This window comes from Peromyscus maniculatus, chromosome 12 (genome assembly GCF_049852395.1).
Source record: "Peromyscus maniculatus bairdii isolate BWxNUB_F1_BW_parent chromosome 12, HU_Pman_BW_mat_3.1, whole genome shotgun sequence".
NCBI classification, from domain to species: domain Eukaryota; kingdom Metazoa; phylum Chordata; class Mammalia; order Rodentia; family Cricetidae; genus Peromyscus; species Peromyscus maniculatus.
In genome coordinates, this window is record NC_134863.1 from 34,081,442 (window position 1) to 34,096,084 (window position 14,643).

The 14,643-nt window shown below is 35.5% G+C and overlaps 1 protein-coding gene across 39 annotated transcripts in view; it reads left to right on the forward strand.

Moving 5' to 3' along the window:
* The window catches only part of Zbtb20 (zinc finger and BTB domain containing 20), a 775,725-nt gene that overhangs the window by 357,023 nt on the left and 404,059 nt on the right, over positions 1-14,643 (forward strand). For 3 of the 39 annotated variants that reach the window (XM_076549387.1, XM_076549384.1, XM_076549414.1), the window contains exon 1: positions 4,244-5,773. The exons of the other annotated variants lie outside the window; for them this stretch is intronic. The gene's annotated coding sequence lies outside the window, so the exon portion shown is untranslated. Of the gene's footprint in view, positions 1-4,243; positions 5,774-14,643 lie in introns of those variants that run through there. 39 annotated transcript variants of the gene reach the window in all.

The following is a 14,643-nucleotide window of genomic DNA, read 5'->3' on the forward strand; positions in this document are numbered from 1 at the left end:
TTCCCTGTGACTTCTATTGTGTCAGAGTGTGGGATTTTTTTCCTTCTCTGATGCATACACAAAATAGGTCAGGGGTTCAGGAGACTCCTCCTTGTGGGAAACTTGTGCACAGAAAATCTGCATGTCATTTAGGGAGTCATTAGTTGTTTTCAGTTTTTGGTTCTGAGAATGTGTGCTCAGGTTTTTTCATTGAACTGATTGGCAGGTGCTGAGGAGGCATAGTATTCTAAGAGATCAACAGGAGGAGTCTATATTGGAGGGCTTGGCCACAGCAGAGTTTGATGAGTAACAATACTATGTGACTTCAGTAAAGTTATCCGGGGAACAAAGTAAGAAACATGATACTAGAAAAGACTGGAGAACAGAGCAAATTTTAGCAGCATAATAATAATACAAAACGAAAGAAGTTTCGTAAGTGAAGTTCTAGGTTTCCCTTTGTTCAACAAGTGGCATGTGCCCATAATGAAAGTATTTTAAACAGTTGGCAGGTATATTTAAGAAAAAGGGAGGTGGGAAATCATCTATTAATTTACTGCTTAGAGATGTAATTTTTAACATTTATCAGTTGTTTTTTTACTTTCTTCATTTTATGTGTATGAGTGTTTTGCCTGACTGTGTGTATTGTGAGCTTGTGGGTAATGGGAAATGATCCCCTGGTACTGGGTCCTTTGCAAGAACAGTAAGAGCTCTTAGCCCAAGCCATCACTCAGCTTCACTTTGGCACTTTGGAAAGCATGTATTATGTTCTAAGATTTAGCTAACTAGACACACCTTCTCAGAAGGGAGCATTTTAATTGGCAAGTGGTATGAATAGCAGCATCTCAGACTTTGACTCGTTAACTATCTTTAAGTTTGAGCTTATAGACCAATTGGGTCCCAAATCCAGTAGTATAGCTCCATTAGCCAAAAGATAGCATTACTAAAATGTAGAATATCTGTCATAACCTGTACCTAAAACATATATGAGAGGCAGACTTTGGGGAGTCCAGCCTTTCCTCTTATCTCCCTGCTGCCAATCATCGTGGACAAGTCATTGGGATTTTGTGCCTGAAGTATCCTGTTGTAAAATCGGATTTTTTTTTTTTTTTTTTTTTTTTTTTGGTTTTTCGAGACAGGGTTTCTCTGCGTAGCTTTGCGCCTTTCCTGGAGCTCACTTGGTAGCCCAGGCTGGCCTCAAACTCACAGAGATCCGCCTGGCTCTGCCTCCCGAGTGCTGGGATTAAAGGCATGCGCCACCACCGCCCGGCCGTAAAATCGGATTATTAACACTTGTTACCCCACATGGTATTTTGAGAAATGAGGAAGATAATGCACTTGAACTGTTAATTGTAATGCTTGAGACATTGGAAAGTATTCAACAGATGCCATCACTACTGTTGTGATTGCTATTATGATAACTGCTCTTGTGTTGCTATCCAGGAGCTTGCTGAGAATATATTTCTCCAGTGTAACTGAATTAGCCATAGTGACAAAATAATTGAAGGTGCATTTCCTTCTGAAGATGGATCAGAGATGTCACATTTGAAATACATATTGAGGAGATCTAGGTTTTCTATATGAAAAACATAGTGTGAATTAGTTTAATATATAAATGATACCATACAGTCCAAAGTTCTGTTTCTTTGTAGAAATGGTGTTTAAATCTGCATGAAGTGCTGCTTATTTTCCAGTTTGGGACTTATGTCATGAAAATTTTATTTTATTTATTTTATGTTTATTTTAAATCTGAAGCCCCAGGGATCATAAGATAGCACATCTTTTTTCAACACCAGTTATGGAAAAGAAAATACACAATTTTGCCTAAAAATGACATCTCCAGGAAGAATACTCTATAATCATCAGGTTTGTGTTTAAGCATGATAGTTAACTAAGACCACTAACCTAGTAGGCATACACAGTAGATACCTGAGAATGTTTATTGAATAGAATATATATTGTCAGGAAAAGTATTTGACACCAATCCACATGTTCTGGGTTAACATAAATGATAAAAGAATGATACAGTGAATTCATGTATTTTCTTATAAAAAGCAGTTGACAGTACATTGTTAACTTTTTATTTATTTTATCTCATTTGTATTTTTGTGGTACTGGGTATTGAACCTAGGGCCCTACACATGCTAGGCAGGCACTCTACCATTGAATTGTATTTCCAGCCCTATGCTAACATTTAAAAATTGTACCCTTGTTTCAGTCTTAAAAGTAGAACTGTATCATTTAGAGAGTATGGGCCATGTTCTTACACAGAGTATGCTTCATTTTCAGAGTGATCATCTCTACTATCTACAAATCACATAACTGTAGGCACCTTGGTTTTTGTATGTGTGCATCTTAAACCCTCAAATGGAAAAATGAACTAATAATATCATCATTGGTCTTTATTTATGGTCTCTAGTAAAATTCTTGATACATCTTGGTATATAATGGATATTCAGTAAATGGTACCTGCTATAATAACCACAGCAGTAATAAGACACAAGCCTTTTAGACAATAACCATAAGCTCATTAACATATGTTAATATGTAGCATGCATTAACATATGAGTATGTACATTATAACACTTGAAATGATTTTGCCTAATATTTGACACACAGTAGGAAATCTAGATGTAAATTTGATATATTTAAATGCCTTCATGGAAAAGTGCTATAATTATTTTAGTTAAATGAAAATGCAATTCAAAATTCCAAAGCTAGCTCAGTCTTATGAAAATAGTAATAAAAGCAACAGCTAGCCAAGGCTTTTTTTTTCTGAAACGACCAAGCAATTTGGGGTTAATGCAAATAAATTGGATGTATAATGTGATAAAAAAGAAAAGGGGAAATACTTGAAAAATTCTTAGGTGACCCCCTGATCCAAATAATATTAATTGAAAGCATTTTAAAGATCAAAAGGCTATCGTTGCTAGCTGCAATAGATACATATGGAAAATGGCTGCAGAGATTCACAACATAAAAATAGTTCATTGCGCCGGGCGTTGGTGGCGCACGCCTTTAATCCCAGCACTCGGGAGGCAGAGGCAGGCGGATCTCTGTGAGTTCGAGGCCAGCCTGGGCTACCAAGTGAGCTCCAGGAAAGGCGCAAAGCTACACAGAGAAACCCTGTCTCGAAAAACCAAAAAAAAAAAAAAAAAAAAAAAAAAAAAAAAAAAAAAAAATAGTTCATTGCTAAATTCGAAATTCTGTTAATGTCACAAACAGTAGGATGTGAAACACAAATGAATTGTGATGACAGTTGAGTCCCAAGCTGCCTGTTTTTCCCCCTCAGAGCTGTCCGTATTTGGCTTTATATTTTCCTCATCCTGATTTAACCCATCAATATTTGTACTTTTTGTAACTAACACCACCTTGGAACATACACATTAAGGATTTCATTTCTAAACCTTCTTGTTTCCTAGTAATCCTGCTCTTGCTTTGTAACCACAGATGTCTGTTGTCCTGGAGTCTTCCTGGCACCCCACTTTAGAGTCTGGGTGTTGAGCACCGTCTAACCTGTCTTCCTGCAGGACTCTCTGGTGTACTTTATTCTCCCATTCTCTTAGCTGCCTAAAGCTTTCCACTCTTCGTGATCTGCAGGCTGTTTGTTTAGAGCAGAATTCTTTTCACTGTGCCTTTCATTTGGGGCACTTAAGGTTATCCTAATAATCTACATTCAATTTTTATTATAGTTTTTAAACATAGTTTTTCTAAAATATCAGTCTTCTCCTTTATGGCAGGTTCTCTATGATCTTGGATTTTTCTGAACTAAATAAAATTCCCTTCAAATGCAGCAGCTTCACACTAGCATAAGCTAGTCTGACCTTTGGGAAATGTCATTAAAAGACTCTGTGAAGAGTATTTTTAAATGCTCAAATTATTTAGGCTTAATGGCTTTTCTAACATGGATACCAGCCCTACCTAACAGAGCAACAGGCCTAGAAATATTTTATTTGGATTTTACTGTGTGTGATGATTTGGATGCTATTTATTGAGTGACCTCTCTGTTCTAACCATTTTACTCTTAAAGCAATCCTCTGTAATACTTACTGTTCTCTTCACTTAATAGATGAGGAAATCTTAACCTCAACTTCCTAAATGATGGGATTCAAGATTCCAGTATGCAAAAGTTTGTGCTCTGAATTGAGAACAGAGTTAATTTGAGAACAGAGTTGGAAATTATCAACTTTGATGTCCTATTTTTATTCTTTCAAACTGAAAGTAAATATATATATGTTAAAAAGTAAAAATATATTATATATATTATTAAAAATATATGTTAAATAAAATATATATTTTAAACTGAACATTTAGTAAAGACTGAACATTGAAAAGGATGTTCAAAAGGTAAGAAAACTACTGAGCTCAGTTCCCAGCCCCCAATATTGTTTTACAAATAGATTGATATGGGTATAATTACAAACTTCAATAGGGCTGAGTACTTGTACCTTTTCTTTTAATCTCAAATGTCTTCAACGTATTTTCCTGTTAATATATTCAGTATTTATAAAATATTTGTGTGTTAGTCAAAGTTAGATGTTTAAGAGTTTTTTAAAGACTGACCTCTTATCATCCTATTTACATCTCATCTTTTTCATAGATGTAAACATTACAAAGGAATTGAGACATATTCATTAAGAATGTTAATAAAATATGGTGAAAAATGCCACATATGTATGTGACATCTTGTTTCTGCCTTCCCCCCACACACAAAAGAAAATTGTTGACATGAGAAAAGATCCAGGAGAAATTAAGACATCATTTTAAGTTTTAACATCTGTGTGTACTTGTATTCATGCTTTCAAAAAATATAGAACAGTTAAATGTTTTGAACATAGATTCACTATAGATACAATCCAAATCATAATACATTTGTAAACAATGTTAGAGTCTTGAGTTTCTCTGGTAATATGATTCCATGAGGAAAATGAAACCAACCACAACAAAACTGTCCTTCTAACAGAATAAAATGAGGCTTTCAACAACTGTTTTTGAAAAATGGTTTGAACAGTGACTAACCACTGATTTTTCAAATACTGTTGTGGTTATTTTAAGATGTAGACTGGACAGTATATGAGAAAAGTCAATAAAATTATCTCCATCATGTATGAAACTATAATATACCATTAAAGTTTAATACACCATTAAAACAAATTTACTCTGCATATTTTTATTATCCCATTGCACTAAGGTGTTGCAAAAAAATAATAAGCAGTCTTCTACTAGGATGAAGGATCCAGACAAGGAAGTCTGTAAATAATTAAAAGAGTAAACTAGAGTAGGAGAGAAAGACAGAGACAGAGACAAAAAAGAATGGAATGGAATAATGGAATCAAGTGGAAAAGATTATGCACTAAAAATGTTGAATATTCCAAAATATAAAATTAATGGAAGGGAAGAACTTTTCTTCAAAAGAAAATACTTTCCATCCTTCAGCAGCAGTGCAGAATTGATGGCCTGATAATAAAAAGGCTTTTTAGTGAGGTTGCTGGGAAGAACATGGTCATCACAGAGGCTTCACTGGGTGTTCAATTGCCCTGGGCAATCTGATCAGCATGTCCTTGTTTCTAGAACTAAGTAAACCAAATCAGGATGAATGACACATGGTTTAATAGTTAACTTTCAGAACAAGGGGCAGGGAGATGCTTTTATGCCATCATCCAGCCTTCATTCCAATCTCATTACTGAAGTCTGTTCTGAGAGTATTTACAGCTTTCCGGAGACTCGAAGCTTGGCTGGGCCCTGAAGATGGAAATGTAGCTCAGTGACTTCCTCATTCTGGCCTCCCGTCATTCAGGTGAATCCTTGGGATCAATCATTCTCTACAATCCAGATTATTGCTATAAATGTTATTGGTGTGATCTTTACTAGCGCTTTCTTATCATGGGAGATGCCTTTCCATTTTACTCTTCTTGAAGTATGCAAAAGTCTTGTGACTACTCTGAGTTTTCTCTGAGTCTCTGAGGAAATTAATACCCTCTCCAAGTTGGAAATTTGAGATAGTTTGAAAAGAACTTGGATATGCAAGTCCAATCTTGCTTTTTTACAGACCAGACACAGAAAATATCGTAGAAACAATGTTTTATTTGACAAAAGGACAGAACAAATGAAATAAGAAAATTGTATTACATGGTTTATACAGTCTATGGGGCTCAGGTATGTTTGACTTGTGGTCTTTTACCTTTTCCTCTGCTTTACTGGAATCCAAAGTAGACACTTCTTGTATAGCTAATAGACTTTCCTACCCCGAGCATCTCTTTCATCTTGTTAAAAGGAAACTCCAGCTGTAGGCTAAGTCTTAACATACTTTATGAGCAGGTGTTTAGGTTTTCTGAACAAGTATTCCAAATAACAGAATGAGGGCAGCCTCTTATTAAACACTGGGTTCATGGAAGTATTTGAAGATTCCGGTATGGAGTTGGTAGTAAAATATCATAAGCTAAATTAAGCAGCAACAATAACAACAAAACCATGTTTCTTACTCTGTCCTTTTCAATTCTATTTAAAAAAAATACAACACTACAAATATACTCCAGCAAACAGAATGAGCACACGCCTATATTTTTGTATGTGATCATACACCTTTATTGTAGTTCCTGCCACACATTAACATTATTTATCTCCATTGTTTAAGGATCATCTTCTCTCTCTCTCTCTCTCTCTCTCTCTCTCTCTCTCTCTCTCTCTCTCTCTCTCTCTCTCTCTCTCTCTCTCCCTGTGTGTGTGTTTGTCTAGCTATTCTATCACTTACTTTTTTTCATTCTCTGCTTTTATTTGATCTTTATGCATCCTAAGTAGCTCCTTTTCTACCCTTCTTGTACATACTTGGACAGATAGGTGTCTGCATAGTGTCTTTTAAAGGGAGAAACAGCAAGAGTAGGTTTTGAGCAGTATTTTCCCAGTATCACTGAAAAATTAGCTTCTGTATATTCTGTATACATACACAGCAGCTGCATAAAATGCAAATTCTATTCATATCTGCTCTCTTCTGAATTTATTATGGTGACTAGTGCTGTAGCTTCTAAGCACTTTATGCTATCTCTCTTACTATTATTTGCCACCTGATCATTCCAAAGTGCTTTTGACAATCAGAGAATTTCATTAACAATCCACTCTCTTGCTTTTTGTTTTTCGGCACCTTTGGATGTAAAAGTATCAAACATCTTAGTAGCTATCTCAGATAAATTTCAGAAAAGTGATAGAGTACTTTTGACAGGAGGGTTGAGGAAGACCATTCCAAAGCATTTCCTAACATTTAATTTGTGTTTTATAGTATCCAAATAATGCTGTACAAGTCTATATATTCAAGTGAAAATTCAATCCTTCATAAATACTTTTATTTTATTCTCCACCATTGTAGTAATCAGAAGTGTTACTCAAGGAACAGATACAATGCCCACACTTTACATGTATAAAGATCTGGGCAATAGTATCTTCTCAAAGCAGGATTCCTATTGACTGAAACGTCTCTTAGCTCAGAACTATAGGTGCCAATCTGTTTTTAAAAGCTATTGTTACTTTTTTTTAACTAAAAGAATTAAAACTTATTGATTAAAAGGTTCATTGTCTTTATAGTGGAGGGTGCGTGGTCGGTACCTTAGCAGTTGGATTGAATTAAAATCAAGTTCATGCTGGGGTTTCTTTTGCAGTTCTACTCCTTGCTTTCTCTTTGACTCCAAGCTAATTGCATAACCTCTGGTTGACTTGTGCCTCGTCTACACATTCAAAGTAAAAATCAGAAGTGAGGTTATTATCTAACTACTGTAGGCTGGAACGTTATTTCTCTAAATATTTCCAGGAGAGAATTTGAGATTCATAGTAAAGAAACAAAAACAAAACCAGTTTTATGAACATTCTCCTGTAGCCTTAGATAACAATCCTATGGGAGATTATACATCAGGATCATACACAGATCAAAATCATTGAAGTAATCAGACTACAGATAATGCCTCCTCTCCACATACACCAAGCTTCTGATTCTGACTCTAGAATATAAACTTACCATTTTATTTCTAGCAATTCCTTAGTGTAATGCTGAGCAAGTGACACTTTCTGGTGCATTGCCCTAAGGGAGAGGTATTTCAGTACCAAAAAAGAAATAAAAACTCACAGTTTCCTTATGTCATGGCAGTAAAGTGTTGGAGTATAGACACTAGCCTAGACCTTCCAACATTGAGTCTTACTGTCTTTCCAGGACAGACGGTTTTCCTTCACTTTACTCTGTGTTTTCAATGACTGTAATCTGCCTTGGAATACTACATGAAACAGCACTGTAAAGCACATAAATTGGATCTTTCCCCTACATCTATTAGTTGTTCTTGTTAAGTTTTTGAAGAGCCTATTTTAGTTATTAGCTTTGGCCAAAGAGTATTTTAAGGGTAGCCTTGTACTCCCACTTGGGTAACGAGAGTTATAAAGAAATGAGTCATCTTTGTCTTCACATATGTAGATATGAGCAGGTTTATTTACCAAATTCCACTGTGACCATGTTTCATTAAAAAGTTCCAAGGCATTTTACTTCTCTGCATAAGCATGACAACAGAGGGTGGCAAGATGAAGAGGGGGGAGGCAAGAGAAAGCTACTGCAAAGAGACTGAGGACAGCTGGGTTCTAGTAGTGTCTCACTCCTCGGGAAACATCTACTGAGCTTCAGGAGAGCTAGTACTGCATACCACGGTGCTTCTCTAACTTGACTGGGTGTTCCAATGATACAAGAAAGCTTCAAATCATGTCTGGTTTGTTGTACAAGAAATTCAGATTCAATCCTTCTGGACTAGCACTTGATCCCTCATAACTATTACCTTGGTAATATTTGGTAATTATAATATGTAATTAGAGTTAGGAATTACTTTTATAAAGTTTGAGAGCTTAGGTATTAAAACCTAACCTAAGATAGATCTGAGTTCGTATCTTGATCACTCAGTAATTTTAAACAAGTTATTTCATGTCAGATTTTGCTTTCTCATTTGTAAAATTCAAACAGTAATAGTCTTGTAAGATGTTTGAAAATCAAATGAGATGATAAATTTAAAAGTTTGGTGTTATGGTGTTTGGCTTATGATATGAAGGCATGATATGAATCTATCATGCATTAGCTGTCGTTAAGCATCTCACTTTATCTGTAAAGTAGGGGGAAATCACTTTTTGAAATGAAGAACAAATGTCTTAAAACTCTGTATGTGTAGGTTAGTGGTGGTACACGCCTTTAATCCTAACCCTCTCTGAAGTCAGATCTCTGTGAGTTCAAAGCCAGTCTGGTCTACAGAGTGAGTTCTAGAACAGGCTCCCAAGCTACACAGAGAAACCCTGTCTTGAAACCTACCCCCTAAAAAAAACTCTGTATGAGTACATGGATGCCGTCTTGTCCACAGTATCTTCCTTAGCTCCATTTTGTCCTCCTGATTCCCAACATGCTCAGGGAATTGCTGGTCTGCCATCACCTACTTGCCATATAAACTCAGTCATTTGTAGCTTTCATCTCAAAGGATAAATGATACCTTTAACCTGCTGGTTGAACATGATTCTAACTTAAATCCCCTTCATCTTCCCTGAGTTTCTACTATAAGTCTTAATCAATTCTGAAGAATTACTTATACACATGAATATGGCCATCATGGTTGAAAAGTCTATTTTTGTGGTTCTACCTATGTTTCCTAGGATAACCATCAATCATAATAATTTTAAATATTATATCCTTTTTGATAAAACCATCCCATGTGTCTCTTGAAGTAACATGTTTTTTGATGGACTTAAGGGAATCATTTGACTATCCAATAAAAGTACAGATGGTTCCATTTTTCTTGACTCATCCCACAGTACATATTAGCCAAGTCACATGCCTAAATATTGGGATTTTTGTACCACCCTGCCACTAACTTTTGGGGCATATAAAATACTATTTGCCTGGCTTTTAATTTTGTGGATCTTACACAGTGCCTGGCATGGAGATAGGAAGGACATTTTTTTTCCATTAAACTTTTACTCTGTTTTGAAAGGAAAAGTTGAAACAGAGTCCCTACTGAGATTTTAACATGTTCCATGGTGGTAACCATAGGAAATAGAGAAACAGGAAATTTTTGGACAGAAGGAAGCCAAGGAGTCTTTCTCAGCCTGTCTTCACCTCTCAGATACCAGTTGGGCACTATTAAAGTTATTTTTATCTAGGTACATACTTAAGGCTTTATATTTCTATAGTCTTCTTCCAGATAGTAGAGAGAATACTACTGCTGATCACTAAAATGATTGTTTTCTAAATAGAACTCAGTTCTTGCATTCTGGAGGAACTGATGGAAACATTCATTCAGATTCTAATACAGCCAACTCATGTGAGTTTGCACTTGAAAGAGTTCATTTGGCATATTTAGAAGAATTCTCAAAGGATGTCATAATAAAAATGCATATAAAGTCCAGATATGAAGAAATACACTGTTTTTTTGGGGGGCGGCAAAAATGCATGAGCACAAGATGATGACATTGTTAAATGTGGGACACATAAATACCCCACACACAAATAGACATATTCATCTCTCTCACCTCCTATTCCTTGACCCAACCTCTGGAGAGCAAAACTGAACTCTAACTCAGTTTCCCTTTTAGAAGTACTGTATCGCTTAAGTCAAACTGGTTATTAAGCATAGTGGTGTTCTTCCCTGAAAATGGGAAGACACATTGTAAAGTGTGTGTTTGCATTCATTTGTGTGTGTTTCCTACCTATAGGGAACATGTTTTAAATACACTGGTTAGTTAAGCTCTCTTAAAAGTCTACCATCTCAAGAACACTATACCTAGTCAAGTAGTTTCTATTTTATCATGCTGCAGGTATTATGAAAGCTATCCTAAAAATACTTCTTCCTATTCTTGTTACATTGAATTGGTGAAATACAGATAACAAGGAGTGGTCATGCCCACTACCTACACTCAAATACACAGCTCTTCTTTTTTTATATCTAGAGTAGCATCAGACTTTTAAGGGCTTTGTACAGTCCCATAATAATAAATAAAAAATGAAAACAAAACAACTTCTACCCAGATCATAAATACTGCCTCTGATGACTTGCATTAACATCACTATTCCCATTCTTAGCTAAACCACCCAGATTGTATAATCTTAGATTACCAATTACCACATTGTACAGTTAATATTTTCTATGGTACATTTTTGAAAGATGAATGCTGTGTATACATAACATGATAAAATACCTCTTAGCTGCAGAGCCTTTACAGTGAGTGTGTGCCCAAAGGCAGGGAGGTGGAGGTTTGCTCAAAAAACTGGTTGAAAAGCACAATGTTATGTCAGAATGCTTGTGCTGTGACTCACACTGACTCCAAATGAGTTGTCACTCGTTGATTTAACTAGTTTTCCATATTTGATTCAATGGCACCTTACAACCTTCTAGATTTTAACATTATCCAAATAATTAAAATCAGAAACATTTTTTGAAATGTTTACTCCTATATTACAATTTTAATCTGTAAAGAATAGGTTTCCTATGAGAAACCTATTTGTGCTTATATTTATATTATAAGGACATTTTTGTTTTGTTAAGTTCTCTTCTTCCAAATGCTGGAATCTAATTTAGCTGTGTCAAAGGCTCTGGTTTAAGGGGCCAGTAATGATTCACTATGGTAGTTACACTAATAAAAGAAACAGAGACACTAGAATCTCAGAGAAGTATATAATTTGATGAAATGTACTTTGTTCCTTGAATTCTCTAGTGTTTGACACGGGATGAGCTGAAAGGATTTTTTGACAATGGAAAGCTCTGGTGAGCTAGACGAGTTTTTCTGTAAAAGTCTAGTTCTCAAACTTAATTGTACATTGGGAGCTGGTACGGATTGGAAGGACATATCCCTGCAGATTCCCGTTTGATGGCAGTTCCTAGGTGGGCCTGTGGGTCCTCGTTAGAAGCAGATCCCCTAATGATTTGCTAGCTGATGTTCTGGAAGCCATCTCTGAATTTTCTGGCAGTTGATCAGCACTCTAGCATTCAGGATATGTGGTTTCTGGTTATGGGCAGAATTGAAGAGATTACTTAATGTTCTATTCTATAAAGCCCCACAGACAGACATTTGATTTTTTTCAGTCCCATATCTTTGGAATTTTCTGTTTGTTCCTACTAAATTTGCATGCTTTAGCTTAGGAAGGAATACAAATAGATCTGTTTTGTCAGAATTTTTACTTAATTGGCACTATAGGATCTATTAGAATAGGAAATCTTTTACAGATTTTGTTTTTTCTTTTTTTAATGCATGTGGCCAGATATCTTCACAAAACTAAAATGAATTTTTAAAAACTAAAATAATAGTTCTATTTAATGTATTTACAGAGCTTTGTCCTATAACAGCAATGACATCCAATCTGGCCTCTCACAAATACTCATGTCCATAAGGATAAACAAGAAACATCCCCATTACTAAGAAAATTTTATTTTATGAAAGACAATCTCTCTCTCTCTGTACCACATATTTAATTCCCTTGTCATTTTACATTATAAATAAATAACAAACCAATTTGGCACATGCCCACCGATTAAAAATAAAAGTTGTCAGAATGAGAAGGGAAAGACAAAAATATGAATTATTAATTATAATATTAAGCAGCACAGAAAAGCCTAACATGAAATGATACCACCCAGAAATTTTTTCAAAATAAAAATGAAACAATGGTTTAATATTTATCATAAAATTGCATTGTTGTAATTTTATATGATATATTTACATTATCTGGTACTCATAGAATAGTACCATAAATGAAAGTATTATTTTAAAATCAGGTCCTCACTAAATTATCTTATTGACCTAGTAGCTATATTCACTGTAATGCCACATCCCTGAATATTATTTTTCAAATGTTCAACATTCTAAAAAGCAAAGAATGCCTAATTAACAGAAAGGATGGTGTTTTGTTTTTTATGATGTTACTTAGAAGTTTTTACCATTCATTTTGGACTGGGAATTAATATTTTTCCATACATTGATTTAAAACAAATATATATTGAATACCTGGTTAATAATATAATGTGGACTTTTATCAGCAGAGACTAGTGAATAACAATAAGTGCAGATGGAACTCTTTTTCCCTAGTCTTCCTCCAACATGCTTATGAAGCATTTTCACTGTGATTCATGTGTGTGAATGGAAGTATGTGATTGCATGTACATGTGAATGCCTATGTGTGTCCTAAGAAACCTAGCCATTGCATTTTTGATACTTTAAATGTTTATTTCTGATGTTTCTTTTGTTTCACAAACTACCTTAAAACTACATTTGAAAACTAAAAGGAATTACCAAATAATTTGCCCACATTACCACATTTAGAATAATCTCACAAAAACTAATATAGACGAGTACTTTATTCCCATGAATAACAATCTTGGTTCTGTTTAGTAGTTTATTTTTAATATTATAGAAACCCTCCTTGACTTGTGATAAGTTTGCTTGTTCCATTTCAGTTGGCTTTGTTCTATCTTGATAGTTTATTCTTTGAAGCGTGATGTTACATTACCATCTCAATGTCCTTGCCAATATCTTTGTTTTTAATTTTAAGTGAATTTAGTACTCATTGAAGTAAAAAGTCAGATCCATATCCAAGCCAAGGACAAAAAGTCTTTTTTTTTTCATTTTTACAATAAACCACCAATTTTGCTTTTGTTGCCTCTATGACATTTTTTTCAAGCAGCTAAATTCTTAGTGTCCTGTTTAAGAAAAAATTTTGTGTCACATAATACATTGGCACTATCTGCCAACATGGGCTCTAGTTTTAATTTACATTCCCTATGAGTTTCTAGCATTGACTCTTAGAAATCATTTCCCTTGGGACAGGAGAGTTGGCTCAGTAGTTAAGAGAAATTGTTGCTCTTGCAGAGGACCCAGCTTTGATTCCCAGTACTCACATGGTGGCCCACAGCCATCGGTCACTTCAGTCCTAGGGTACTTGATCTTCTGTCCTCCTCAGACACCAAGGGCACATGTGATGCACATATGCACATGTATGTAAAATGCTCATATACCTAAAGTAATAAAATAGATGCATCTAAAAGGAAAGAAATTAAGAAAACCTCACCCTCGGTGTTGTTACCATCACTCTGAGCATTTGCTTGGCACCTCACCCACAGAGGTATGCTCACACATTATCGCCACTATGTGGGTCATGCACTAAAGAAGCCCGCTACAGTAAAAGTTTAATTTTCATTGCACTTGCAACTCTGTTCCTACATGATCAGAGGACATCAGCCCGTTCAGGGTTGCTGTGGTGTCCACATTTTTACGCAGGACTAACTTTCCTGGCTCCTGTAGTCTTCAGTGCTTCACAGTGTTTATTAAGCTTGGTCTTGTAAATCATGTAAGTTTCATGGCCTTCCAGTTTTCTTCATCAAGTCCTCTGGGGTTCACTGATTTCCCCTGTGTAGAGCATCTCACAGCTGCTGTCGTCAGCTGGTCTCTTCTGCTGTGCTTTTTCCTTTCAGCAGGGTCTCTCATAGCCAAGGCTGACCTCAAATTGTGACGTACCTGAGGGTAACCTTAAACTCCTGATATCCCAGTCTCTGCTTCTCTGCTGCTGGGATTAGTCATGCACCACTGCACCTGGAGTTGACATGCTTTATTTTTAATAATTCTTTGTTTGCTCAGTTTTGGTAAACGTTAGTCCCAATAAATTCTCATAATTGT